The following is a 12,683-nucleotide window of genomic DNA, read 5'->3' as shown; positions in this document are numbered from 1 at the left end:
ATTTTTAAAATATGATTAATAATAATAACATATTATTTTTAAAAATTTTATTTCAAAAAATTAATAATAAAAATTATTTTAAAATAATATTATTTTTAAAATAATACTAAATATATTATTTTTAAAATATTAATTTATTATTAACAATAATTTGAATAATAACAAAAATACAGCAATATCAAAAAAATTATTTTCATACATCCTGATGGTGGGGTGGGGCCGCGGTAGGGGTGGTGCGGATAGCCATGACCTGGATCTTATGCTGTGGGGGCGGGGGCAGGAGGAGGAAGGAAAAAGAAGAAAAATTTTAAAAAATTAAAAAAATATTTTTTAAAATAAAAAATATTATTATTTTATTATTATTAATAATTTGAAGCAAAAAAAAAATAATTTTAAAATAATAATAAAAATATTATTTTTTAGAATATTATTTAAAAAAAATAATATTTTTATTATTAATTTAAAAATACTATTTATATAATAACATATTATTTTTAAAAATTAATTTTAAAATTAATAATAAAATATTTTTTAAAAATATTATTTTAAAATAATTATAAAAATATTATTTTTAAAATATAAATTTATTATTAATAATAATTTGAATAATAATAAGAACACAGCAATATCTGAAAAATAGGATAATAATATTTAAAAAATTATTTTCATGCATTTGATCCTGCGCAACGTGGGGTCTTCGATCAGTTTCTTTATAATCTTATGGGTAAACTAAGTGGGATTAAAGTGTTTCATTTGTTAGCATCAAATATTGGAACAAGTCAACTTACATTAACTAGTTCTCATAATACAGCCAAAGTCACTAGATATGCAGCCATATAATTTGTAAAGGCCAATTAAGGGCTTTCATTTGTCCAGCAAGGAACTATAATACCCTTCCCCCATAATGTATTGGTCCAGGTCCGATGGACCGGCTAGAAGCACAATGCAAGCCCAAACCAAAAAAAAAGAAAAGGCAATAAAACAGACTCATGAAGGGGTCTTATCTCCTTTGTCGATTGAGACTCCGATGGACTTCAAGTGGGAGTCCATCACTGAGGAGCCAAGTGCTCAAAGAGCTTCCCCAAACCCTCTTATTTAGCTCAATCCAATTGTCCTCCGACCTCCATCATGGTTTCGGGCCTCATCGGTGTTCCTTCTTTCTTTCTGATCGTCGGTAGCTACCACCTCTATGGTCATGAAAAATCACTGTTGGAACCTTGGTTTCTCATCCTCCTTGGCCTTAAATTATAGATTCCAACCAACTAGTCATCGGATTTCGTTAAGAACATGGGTGTCCTATTTTGATTCTAGCAACCCCTGTTTTTAGATCTAATTTTTGGCCTTGTTTCTCCTTTTTCTGGTCTTTTCCATTATCAACATGTGTCGTCAGAGTTCTTGATCAATAACTTGTATCAACTTGTGCCTATTATTGAAGCCCAATTACTGGATTTTCCTGGAAAAAACTAAGCTTCTGAATTTTCTCATATTTTCAAGTGATTATTTTGGGATTTTTTGGTGCTATTCATCACCCCCGATCATCGAACTAGGGTCCATCAATTGTGCCACTGACTGGGAGACCTTCCCTATTTTGGGAAATAGGGGATCAATGGGTCTCCTATTTTGTCAAAGAAGGGAGAAAGAAGAAGAAAAAAAATAGAGAGACAAAAAAAAACAAAAGAAAAGAAAATAAAAAGGAAAGAGTTTTCTCTCTTTCTTGTCTCTCCCTTCTCTCTCTTCGCTTGTTTTTCTCACTTATTTCTCCAACCCCGATCCTAGTTAGACTCGGTACTACTAGATTTGATCATCAATGATTTCTATTAGGTCATCCATATACTAGTTCAATTATGATTTATCAAATTATCTTAATCAAACCGATTGAGATGCTAAATAGTGTTGCCTGATCAATCAAATTCTATCTTATTAATTTCTCTCTCCTCCAACATTCTCTCTATACTTTCTATCTTATTAATTTCTCTCTCCTCCAACATTCTCTCTATACTTGATATATAAATCTAGTGAAAGGCTCCGAGCCCTGTTGCTTTGAATCCAAGTTGATTCCGATAAGGAGTTTTAAACCATTATATTAGTCGAGCAACATATCCACACCTGCCAAGTCTTTATCAAGTATCTCAGGATCTAGTCCTTATTGATCTTTATTGAGTTCTTATACCTTAAGTGACTTTGATCGGATGAAGTTACTTGATCAAACTAACTTTTGATCATGAAGTGGTAATATTGGCCTCCATCTTAGCCCTTCTAGGACACTACTAGTTTGATCACTCTCAATCTCTATTGAACCATCTGTTTTTTAGTCTAATCATGATTAGCTGAAATTATCTTGATTGGATGAACTAGGATGTCGGACGCTACTGCTTTGCAAGACTTGTGGAGATGTCGAAATTTAAGATTTTTGTTCTTAAATATTTATGGTTAAATTTTGATAAATGAATATATTTTGAATATTAGGTTCTTAGGGATCCACTTAAGATTTATCGAACCTATCCATTCATTGTTCTGCAAAAGGTAAGTAATGGACCATCTTTTCAAGATATTTTATTTTGAAAGCAAATAATTAGTTTTTAATTTATATATGATTTATGAAACTATATTTGAATGGAGAGTAATTTACAAATTTTAGATTTTAAAAAAAATTATGGTTTATTGATTTATTATTGAATATGTATATATTGATGAAAATTATGGTATATATATTATCTTACAAAAGTATTTTGGTATACATTAAATTTGAACTCTCAGTTAAGCTATGTTCTCTAGACACTGCTAACGAGAGTTATGCATTGATTTCTGAATCCTGTCAATGAAGATTATGCATTTGCTCTCTGAACCTTGACGATAGAGATTATATGTTGGCACTTTGGTTAGTATTGAGCTTATTGTTCTATTCTGGCCCCACCATAGAGTATAAGTATAGTCGTAGCTAAAGATTGATGACTTGAATGGACTTGTTTCGAATCGAATCATTGAATATATATATATATATATATATATATATATATATAATATTTAAAAGAATTTGATTGCATGAATTATCTAGTTATGTTTATTCATGGTATTTATTTTTGAACATCATATCATGTGATATATCTAATTGAGATATTCATATCACTTTCTGGGCTTTCAAGCTTATTATCTCTTCTTTCTTTTTAGATTTAGATACTTAATGACGAACATAGATATTACTCGAATGTGAGATTAGAAGCAAAATTTGACAGTATTAAAATAGATGGATTGAGATCTATTAATATCATTTTAAATTTTTAGTTGAGATTTATTTGATATAAGACTTTTAAATTTGGTTATTAATTGAATTGGTCAATTAATTGAATTTTGACTTTGAATTATTTAAGTTAATTCTACTGTGATACATTGATATCATGTTGGAATACCTTTTATGCTTGTGAAAATTTTTTTTCATGAGTATACAGTGATTGCCATGACCTCTAGCTAGCAAATCTTGGGTCGGAGGTATAACAATTAATATGGTATCAGAGTATAAATTGATGAATTATAATATATATAATATAATATATGATAAGTATAGGTGGGTGGACACAAAGGATATTGAGATATAAATCTGTGTTGATTATAGTGTAAGTTATCTTAATGAATTTCTAAGCTTTGTTATTATGTATGAAAAGATCAGAAAATTATGATAAAATTGATTCATAGGGTTTGACTTATAACTGAAGGCTAGTTAATTTATGGAATCATGTTATGATAGTTAGATTTTGACCTAAATTAAATGTAGGAGAATTGACTATGAATATGATCATGCGATGTGATTATGTGTTCATTAGTTGTTTAAATGAAATTGGGAGCTCCAATTTAATATGGGCATAGCACTATGATATTTAGTTTTGAAGTAAATCATTAAGTGACAAATTTGGATAAATTCATATGAAGTTGTAAAAGATTTGATTTAAGAAAGATTATTTTTTTAATAATATTTGAATGCAATACTCTTTGAGGTTGAACCTAGCATGTGGATCATGCATAAATTGGCATATAGAAGGAAATGCATTTGGAGATATTGCTCATAAGTCTATTATCTCATTAAAGGAATTGATTTTATTTTGAAGTCATAAAATATAAATCTTAGTTGAACCTTTGATCATTTTAATTTCTATCTTTGAATTAAAATAATGGATCTTATTCTATTGGAGACTATAGAGGGTGTCTGAAACTTTGATTCAAAGTTTTGACTTATGAACTAATTCAGAGTTCTTGTGCCATTGTTATTGAGGTCGCTAGTAAAATCTAGTATGGATTGGAGAATTTGATTTTAAGTGGTTTGCATGATTATTATTAAAGATTCTTCATAGATATTAAAGATGTTGATGAAAGAAAATTTTAAGAGAGATGATTAAATTAGTTTTTACTTATGTATTTTGATTTAAGGCTTTCTAACTTGATGGAGCACTGAATAAAAAAATCTTCTAATTGTTTTCACTTATAGAGGTTTGATTTGGAATCATTCACTCAAGTTGATAAGAGGATTAAGATGTAATCCATGTTTGAATTTTAGTAACTGGCCTATATGCTGGGTTTAAATGGGTCAATTAATTCAAGGGTTAATTGGATGGATATGCTTGATGCATATTGGGGACGAAGCTTAGAAGTTTCTTTTTGACTTACTTAGGAATTAAATTTTGAATCTTTTCAAAGTATTTTAATTGAAAGTTATTCAGTACATCCAAAGAATTATGGCAGTTTAAATCAGAGTGCACAATGAAAGTATAGTAGTTTGGATTATTTTAAGTTGGCCAGCAATACTAACTCTTTGAATTAGAAAATTTGTGCTGGAAGATCCGATTTTATTTTTTCTTCTAGAGGATTTCATTGATAACAAAGAGGATAATACTTTTGATTTTGGATTACATTAGATGTCCGTATGTAGTTTTTACTAGTAGTTCCTCTATTTATTGTGCTATGAAAAAAGGCATCCTGAGTTTATGGTTAGTCGGCCATCGATTGTTGATCTTGGAGTTGGAATATATGTAGGTGGGTTTTTTTCTTGTAGAATTGAAGCTTATACTTCTTTATTTGTTAGAAAGTATATGAGATTATTTATCAATCATAGATTTTATATTCTAATGCTCGTCTACTAAGAGCACATTAGAGTTTACTAATGATCTTATGATAGATCAATTAAATCAAGAGCAATTGATATTTTTAGCAAGAAATTTGATATTTTTATCTGAAATTAAGATATTGATTTCAATCACAAGAAATAAATGATTATAATTCAGATCAACTTTTGTGGTATTGATATTTTTCTTATGATTTAACGATAAAATTACATCGAGAATTAGAATATCAAAAAGCTCGAGAATGAGATTAGAACCGTGAATTCCCAGTTCTTTTTTTTTTAACACAAGAAATTTCAAGGTTAAAATTTATGTTTAGGGGGGAACAATAATACCCTACCCCAAAATGTACTGGGCTAGGCCGGCCCAAAAGCACAATGCAAACCCAAACCAGAAAAAAGAAATAGTCTTCTCTTCTTTGCCGACCGAGACTCTGATTGACTCTGAGTGGGGGTCTATCACCGGGGAGCCATGTGCTCAAAGAACTTCACCAAGCCCTCTTGTTTAGCTCAATCCAATTGTCCTTCAACCTCTATTATTGGTTTTGAGACTCAACCATATTCTTCTTCCTTTCTGAGTATCGATAGCCGCCACCTTTATGGTCACAAAAAATCACCACTAGAACCCTGATAAGATCCTTTAATCTTTGAATTTATATGTTTTCTCATCCTCCTTAGCTTTAAACTACATATTTTAGCTGACTAGTCATCAGATTTCATTAAAACAAGGGGTGTCCTATTTTAATTCTAGCAACCCCGATTTTTAGATTCAATTTTCGGCCTTATTTCTCCTTTTTCCATCCTTTTCCGCCATCGGTATGTATCATTGGAGTTCTTAACCGACGCTCTATGTTAGCTTGTGCCCATTGTTGAAGCCCGATCACTAGATTTCTTGGGAAAAACTAAGCTTCCAAATTTTTTCTATTTTTCTATGATTGTTGGAATTCTTCCGATGTCGTTCATCATCGTTGATCACTAAACTAGGGTCCATTGGTTGCATCGCCATGGTCCACTTTTCTAGGCATGGGCACCATTGGTTCGGGGATCTTATCTATTTTGGAAAATAAGAGGATCAACATGTCCCTGTTTTACCAAAGAATAGAAGAAGAAGAAGAAAGAAAAAAGAGAGAAAGAAAAGAAAAAGAAAAGGAGAGAGAGTTTTTCTCTCTTCCCTCTCTTTCATTTCTCTCTCTTCACTTGCTTCCCCTACTTTTTCTCTCCCTAGATTGTTTTTTCTCATAGAGTTTTTTTTTGGATTTTCAAGAAGCCCGTCTTAATGAGTTTGAATGATCTTAGTGAAGAGGTCTTGATCCATGATTGCTAGATAGTTTGCCAGCACCGACCCTACTTAGACTAGGTACTATTATATTTGATCACCCATGATTTTCATTGAGTTATCTGTATACTAATTTAGTCATGATTTAGTCAAATTATCTTGATCAGCTAGATCGAGATGCTAGGCAGTGTTTCCTGATCAGTCCAGTTCCATATTATTAATTTTTCTCTCATCCGACATTCTTTCTCTACTTGATTTATGAACCTAGTGAAAGATCCTGAGCTTTGTTGCTTTGAATTTGAATTGATTCTAGTAAGAGATTTTGAACTGCTCTGTTAATAACATATATATACTAGTCAAGCCTTTATTGAGCATCTCATGGGTTTGGTCCTTATTGATCTTTATCAAGTTCTTATATCTTAAGTAACTCTGATCAACTAAAGTTACTTGATTATACTAATCTTTGATCATCGGATGGTATATTGGTCTCCACCTTGGCTCTTATCGAATACTACTGGTTTGATCACTTTCGATCTTTGTCGAATCATCTGTATTCTATTCTAGTTATGATCAGCTAAAATTACCTTGATTGGGCAATTGGGATGTCAGGCGCTATGGCTTTGCCAAACCTATGAAGGTGTTGGTACTTATGATTTTTATTCTTAAATATTCATGATTAAATTCTTTTAATAATAGATTCTGAAGGATCCTCTCAGGATTGATTGAATCTGTTCATTCATTATTCTGCAAAAGTAAGCAATGAACCATCTTTTCAAGATATTTTATTTAAATATTTTATTTTAAAAGTAAATAATTAGTCTTTGATTTATGTGTAATTTTGTAGAACTATATTTGAATGAAGAGTAATTTATAAATTTGATATATTCAAAAAATTATAATTTATCAATTTATTATGAAATATGCATTTGTTGATTGGAATTATGGTATATATATTATCTTGAAAAAGTATTTTAGTACATGTCGGATTTGAGCTCTCAGTCTACCTATGTTTTTTGAATTCTACCAATAGGGGTTATGTATTGATTTTTTAGATATTATCAATGGGGGTTATGCATTGATTTTCTGGATCTTATCAACAGAGATTATGTATTGATTCTCTGAATTCTACTAATGGAGGTTATGCATTGATACTCTGATTATTATTGGGCTCATTATTCTATTCTGACCCCATCACAGGATATAACTGTAGTCATAGCTAAAGACTGATGAGTTGAATAGATTTATTTCAAACTGAATCATTGAATATATATATATATAATATATTTGAAAGAATTTAATTGCATGAATTATGTTTTTATATTTATTCATGGCATTTATCTTTGAACAAAATATTTTATGATAATATCTGAAATATCAAGTTGAGTTATTTATTATTTACTGTACTATTGAGCTATTATCTCTCCTTTTTTTTTGTCATATTCAAATATTTAGTTGTGGATATGAATATTGCTTGAGTACAAGATTGGAAATGAGATTTGATAATATCAAATTAGTTGGATTGAGATCTGTTATTATCATTTTGAATTTTAATTGTGATTTATTGATGTCAGACTTTTAAATTTGGTTATCAGTTGGATTGGTTAATTAATTGAATTTCAACTTTGAGTTATTTAAGTCAATTCTGTTGTGATGCATTGATATCATATTGGATTGCCTTTCATGCTTATGGAGCGAGTTCTCTATTAGTATGCGGTGATTGTCATAACTTCTAGCTCACAAAACTTGGGTCAAGGGCATAATAGGAATGCATCTACTCTATTTAAGAATGTGTTAGTGTATTAGTAGGCCAATGAGAATTATTTGTAACTTGACAAAGTTATATAGGTGCATTAGGTTATATGATCATATGAAACAAAAGGAGTTTAGATGCCTAGGCAAATGCCAATGAAATTAATGCAAAACCTAAGGTTTATAAAATATAATACAAAAAGGAGCTATTCAAGTGTGACACATGTTGCACAATAACAATTGTTAAACAATGTTAATACAATTTTGATGCTATCTTATAATTTTGTTATAATTGATGCCTATGGGTTTCAAATTATGCCAATTAGCAATGAAGTAAAAAGATTGCAATTTAAGCCTATTAAATGTGAGAACAAAGGGTATCTATATCATGAAATAGAATGCAATGAATAATGGACTTTGAGATTCATGTTCAACAAATGATGCAAGAAATTTTATTCATTGGAGTATTTGAAAATGGACTACTTCTGTGAGAACCCAGATTTTTTAACCTTACCTGCATAAATCTTAAAGCAGGATATAAAAAAAAAGAACAGAAGAAGACTCTTGAAGGAATTATTCTTCCATCTTCATTGTCTAATTGGGAGAAGGATCCTTGAGGCATTCAAACTCCGGCGAAGACCCTAAGATCCACACCTATAAATTTTCCTCCCATCCTTCTCAATGTGCCACTTAAATCTACAGCCAATCCTCGATGAGGTCCAATTTCTCTTGGATTATGTTGAGCTTTTCTCGGCAAATCACTACCAATTTCTCACCGACGATGAGGTAAGGACATTCAGCATCTCTTCTCTTCCCTTTTTCGGTCTCAAGGCTTCATATCACCTGGTATTGATCGGTGATTCACTGAATTTTTTGATGGACGGAGGCTACCCTATTTTCCTTTTCTTTTCCTTCCAATGAGTATGCTGTCATCATTGGATGTGGCAGCGCTCAGACTACCACCGATTGGAGCCACTATTGTTGGCACCATGGGGTCACCACTACCGTCGGTGTACACCATAGAGGGAGATGGCCGGCCTAAACGATCATTTTGCATCCCCTATTTTCATAAAGAAGAAAATGAGAAAAAGAGAGAGAGGAGAAAAAGAAAAAGAAAGGAAAAAAGAAAAGAAAAGAAAAAAAGAGAGAGTTTTCCCTCTCTTCCCTCTTTCTCTCCCTCCTCTCTCAACTTTCTCTCCACTTTCTCTCTCTATAAATTTCTCTCTCTATATTTTCTCTTTAGATTGTTTCTCTCTTTTCATAGATTTCTCTCTCTAAAAATCATATGGATTAGTGGAGGGTCCAAGTACTTAGGTAATCTAGATCAATTGGTTAATCCTAAGAGAGATCCTGAACTTATGATATTAAGGTCATTTATCGTAATTTTTCAGCATTCCTAATCTTCTATGATTTTTATATTTGATCTTGATCATATAGAGGTGTAATTGTCTGTACAAAGTATTAAGCAGAATATCTTATTTTGAAGTTCATAGATTGAGAAATTTATCAATTACTGTGTTGAGTCAATCATCAATAGAGATAAAGATTCTTGTACACAAATACCTGTATATATGTTTATTTTTGTATTATATAATTTTGATTTTTTATGATCGATTTTGATAGATATATGATTGTCCATATGACTACTTTTACTTTCTACATACTTTAATGATGGTTTTTTTGATGATTTAGGTTGTGACACCAGCAATTGAGATTTTTGAAAAGAACATAATATGATACTGTACTTTCTTGGCATAATTGAAATTTAATAAATTGAGATTCAATATTTGGGCTAGCCATATTAAATTGAGAATAGTCTCGTCATGGATAGAAACGTGATATTGAGAATAGCCCACTATAGGCAGGAATATAGTATTGAGAATAGTCCACCATGGACAGATATATAGTACTAAGAATAGCCTACCATGGATAAATACATGGTACTGAGAATAGCCCTTTATGGATAAATATACAGTATCGAGAATAGCCCCACCACGGATAGATATATGGTATATTTGAGTTTGCCACTATAGGCTAGAGTGCGGATATTCTTAGTTTGCAATTGCAGGCTGAAGCATGGTTATTCTTGGTTTACCACCTGGGCTGAAGTATAGTTGTTCTGATTTATCAATACGGACTGAAGTGCGGTTATTCTAGTTTGCCACCATACACTGGATCGTAGATATTCTGATTTATCACTACGAACTAAAGCATGATTATTATGGTTTCTTACTAGGGGTTGCAGTGCAGTTATCATGGATTGCCATTACGAGCTGAAGCATGGTTTATGATTTGCCAGTCACAGGCTAAAGCACGATCATGATTAGTCTAAAATCCTAAAAACAATCGTTGATTGAATCGGATCAAGTTAATGAGAGATAAGACATGAAATCATAATTAAGTAAAAAAGGATTTTACTTAACTATATATGTGCAGTATATCACTTTTAAAAAGATGGATATTGATGGTATGTGATGCATGCTTTTGTATATATTAGTATTGAGTTATATTGGATTTTTGACATGAGAATTTGTAGCTTATTTTTTTTTTACTGTTCATGTGTTATTTTTGAATTATTATTATATTAATGTGAGTGTGTGGAGATTTTTGTTGGGCTATAAAGCTCACCATCTCTTTTTCTCCTCTTTTCTTTTTTAGAGTTACGGGATACATGCACCTGATCAAGGTAGGAATCGTAATTGAAAGGATCGATTAGATAAAGCACCATCAATGATAGTTGGATGATCAAGTTTTATAAATTATACAAGATTAATATTTGTTAATATAAAATTATTTATTATGAATTGAGATCGATAGTATTTATAGGATATTGAGATTGTAAGTAATTTATTTACTACAATAAAATAGGTTATTAGCGATGAAAAATTTTTGATTTTCATCGCTAATAATATTAGCGATGAAAGTTTGATCACTAATATTTCGTCGCAAATAATCTCATCATTGATAATATTTTATGATGAAATTTTTTTTTTATCACTAATCAAAGATATTTGCGATGAATAGTTTTCATTGTTAAAAAAAGAATGAAAAAATTTAATCATAAAAAAAATATTTGCGATGAAAAATACTATTGATGATAAATTAAAAAATTAATCATGATGAAATAATTTTTATCGCTATTATTTTCAAAATTTTTAGTGACGAAAAATTTACGTCGCAAAAAATATTTTTTACAATGAAAAAAATTTATCGCTATTAATTTAATAAATTTTTTTAATAAATAAAATTAAATAATATTATCGATAAAAACTTTACATCATAAATAAGATAATTTTTGATGATAAGTTTTATCGCTATTAATTATTTACGATGAATAACTTTTCATCACTATTAATTATATATTTATTAAAAAATTAAATTATGTTAGTAAAATATTTTTGACGATAAAAATTTTATCGAGAATAATTACGTCACTAATAATTCAATCATATTTTTTAAAAAAATTTATGAATATATATTTTAAATTTATATATAATATTTTTTATAAATTAAAAAAATTAAAATGAAAAATTTACATAATAAATTGATAAATAAATTTTATTATTTTATTATATTAAATTTTATTTATAAGATATTTGAAATAAAAAAAGTACATCAATATGCCATCAAATATCGGCATCTGGAGAACGGCTGGGGATGCAGAGTGCTCGATGGAGCTCGGACTGATGATGGAGCTCGGATCGACCTGCTGTTGCCTCATCAGCTGTATCGTCTGCTCCATCTTTGACATCCGCTCCATCATCTGAATTTAGAATCGCTGATAGTCGTCGATGTGTACAGCCAATTCCTGAGCTTATTGCTCATCCTACTATCGATCCACGACAGCCTACTGTCGATCCTCGACAGCCTATCTCTGTACCTCCATCAGCCGAGCCTCTCACGCAGAATGGATGTCAGTCCTAAATGAGCATGAGAATGAGGTAGCAGTAATCTCATACCCTAGACCCCTAACATAACAGGATCTCGTACCGAGCACCTGATCACAGATCTCATCATCTGTGGGTGCGATCGAGCCCTCAGAGGTAGGCTTGAATCTCATGTCTGTCATACGATCCTGAAAATTAAAATTAGAGTGATTTTAATTTTTTAATAAAAATCAGATTGCGAATGAAAAAATAATTAAAAAAATATACAAAGAGCTCCTGACTTCCCATCGTCCACTTCCCCGATCGTCGCTGGTGGGTCCACTGATAGACATCGATCATACCAGGAAGCTCGCCACTCTCAGTATCTCTCTGTAATTTGAGAATTAATTAAAAAATTTTTAAATAATTAAAGAATTATATGCTAATTAGAAATTAAAAATTACCTATCATGTGCTCCATGTGACGAGCAAATGATCTCGAACCCCCACAATGCGGCACAATTTGTCTCGCTCGGTTCACCACATTCTGGGCACATCGTCTCTGTAAAATTATGAGTCAAATTAGTAGATAACAAATTTAATTTAAAAATAAATGATTCAGTTATTAAACTGTAAAAAAAGAGTTTAGATGTGTAACCTGATATGTCGGATCCTCGTACTGCCGG

The sequence above is a fragment of the Elaeis guineensis genome, chromosome 13 (genome assembly GCF_000442705.2).
Source record: "Elaeis guineensis isolate ETL-2024a chromosome 13, EG11, whole genome shotgun sequence".
Taxonomy (NCBI): Eukaryota; Viridiplantae; Streptophyta; class Magnoliopsida; order Arecales; family Arecaceae; genus Elaeis; species Elaeis guineensis.
Note: the sequence above shows the minus strand (reverse complement) of the source record.